Source organism: Borostomias antarcticus (genome assembly GCF_949987555.1).
Source record: "Borostomias antarcticus genome assembly, chromosome: 9".
Classification (NCBI taxonomy): domain Eukaryota; kingdom Metazoa; phylum Chordata; class Actinopteri; order Stomiiformes; family Stomiidae; genus Borostomias; species Borostomias antarcticus.
This window is the reverse complement of record NC_140242.1, coordinates 27,777,493-27,779,992: the sequence shown is the minus strand read 5'-3', so window position 1 is coordinate 27,779,992 and position 2,500 is coordinate 27,777,493.

Sequence of the window (2,500 nt, the reverse complement as noted above, 5' to 3'; positions counted from 1 at the left end):
CACACACACACACACACACACACACACACACACACACACACACTGGAAGTGATAAGCAGGTACAGTATGAGTCACTGTCTGCTCTCCTATAGAACCCAGATGACAAAGAGCACAGTCTGCATTCTGCTCTCTCTAGAAAAGCAAAGTCTTTGTCTCTGACTGTGTCTCCTCAACTGATAAAACACGCACACACAAGCACACACACACGTACACGCACACACACACACTGCAGGTGTTCCCCCTCCCCAAAGCCCTGAAAGCTACCATGTGTGTTTGCATGTGTGTCACCTGAAGCTTCCAAGTTTATGAGTCTACATGCGGGCCTAGATGAATGTCTGTTTACACCATCAGCTGTAGTAGTATTCCTAAGCAAGAGAGACTCTCATGCAAACACAAGACCCCCCCCCCCGGGGCGCATGAGGTAAGAAAGAGCGTTTACCGGAGCCAACAGACGCTCGGAGAAGGTGAAGAGCGGGAGTTTCCCCTGGTTACCCAGATAGCAATATACAGGCCCGTATACAGGCCAGATCTGGCCCTTGTGGTTTAGTTCCGGCCCATTTATGGCCCAGATCCGCTTGCTATCTGGGTATGTTCTCTCTAGTCAAAAGTACTAGGCCAGGTGCTGGATCTGAGAGTACATATGTGAGGAGAGAGGAGAGATCTACACACTGATATCTCCCGGTTCACTTTATTGAAAATACGCTTATTTACGCGTATTAAATATGTGTATTTTCAATAAAGTGACCCGGGAGATATCAGTGTGCGGGTCTCTCCTCTCTTCTCATCTTCTCTCTAGTGCCTTTCTCCTATTGGCTGGACCGGTCGTCTGCAAGGGACCATTTGTCTCCGCGTACGTCTCACCGCAGGACGGACAGACAGCTACGGACAGACGGCGAGACTCTGCCCTGTGGAGCCGTCTGCAGAAGGAGGAGGAGGAGGAGGAGGAGGAGGAGGAGGAGGAGGAGGAGGAGAGAGGAGGGGTCCCCTTACAGCGGCTAGGCTCTCTCTCTCTCTCTTTTTTTACAGTAATCTGTTTACACTAAATACCAAACTCATGAGGCTGTGTGATGTCATCGTGTCATACCCCTCACGACCTCCTCCTCCTCCCCTCACGACCTCCTCCTCCTCCTCCCCTCAGGACCTCATCCGTGACACTTTAATCCCCCACCCCACCCAACCCCACCCCCTGGAGAGCAGGATGATGGACTACCTCCCTCTCCCTCTCGGTGGGAGGGGGGGCGCTAGGACCCTGGGGGATATCCCTCACGCCTCACCTCATCCTAGTTTGAGGGATGATACTGTACTGTAATACTGTACTGATGAAGTCACTCCTACCATGCCAAGACACCGGGCGCGCGCGGAGGGGGGGTTATGGCTCCAACCTGGCGCCCGTCATGCTGTAGGTTACATAAAGGTGGTAGAGGTCCAAACCGCTGGGACCAGAACCGGGAGAGAGGACGTGACAGGGAGAGAAGAACAGCAAAGAGTAGAATAACCTGTGAGAGACACTGCACAAGGGAGACAATCTGGATCCATGATGAGAGAGAGAGGTCAAGAATGAGGAGGGGTGAGAGAGAGAGAGAGAGGGGGAGAAAGAGAGAGAGAGGGAGAGGGGGGGGGGAGAGGGAGAGAGAGAGAGAGAGAGAGAGAGAGGGGAGAGAGTGAGAGGGAGGGAGAGAGGGGAGAGAGAGAGAGGAAGAGAGAGAGAGAGGGAGGGAAAGAGAGGGAGGGAGAGAGAGAGAGGGGAGAGAGGGAGAGGGAGGGAGAGTGAGAGGGAGGGAGAGAGAGAGAGAGAGAGAGGAAGAGAGAGGAAGAGGGAGAGAGAGAGGGGAGAGAGGGAGAGGGAGGGAGAGTGAGAGGGAGGGAGAGAGAGAGAGAGAGGGGAGAGAGGGAGAGGGAGGGAGAGTGAGAGGGAGGGAGAGAGAGAGAGAGAGAGAGAGAGAGAGAGGAAGAGGGAGAGAGAGAGAGAGGGGTGAGGGAGGAGTCACTCAGGCGACCCGAGGGGGGATGGAGGGGGGGAGAGTATTAGGGGCCTGCAGACTGCCAGACGCATCAACACACCCTGCGAAAACCCATGTATGATGGGAAAACCATCTTCCACACACATACGCCCAGTGTGTGTGTGTGTGTGTGTGGGTGTGTGTGTGTGTGTGTGTGTGCTGCAGTATCTGGAGAATATGCAGAGATGTTGGCTGTATAAACGTCTAATATAAAATCCATTACGTTGAGACACAGACACCAGTCAGTTTTGAGCCCTCAAATGCGGTTCTTTGAGTGCGTATGTGTCTGTGTATTTGCAAGTGTGCATGTGCATCTGTGTGTGCGTGTGTATTCAGATGGTCTTACCTGTGTGTGTGTGTGTGTCAGTGTCAGATCCAGCCCATGGAGACATCTGCAACTGTTGGTAATTTCAGATGCTACAAAACTTCACAGGAGACTCAAATCATTCAGCCTTTCGGGGTATTTCTTACTGATACACACTCAACACAGCTTCACAATT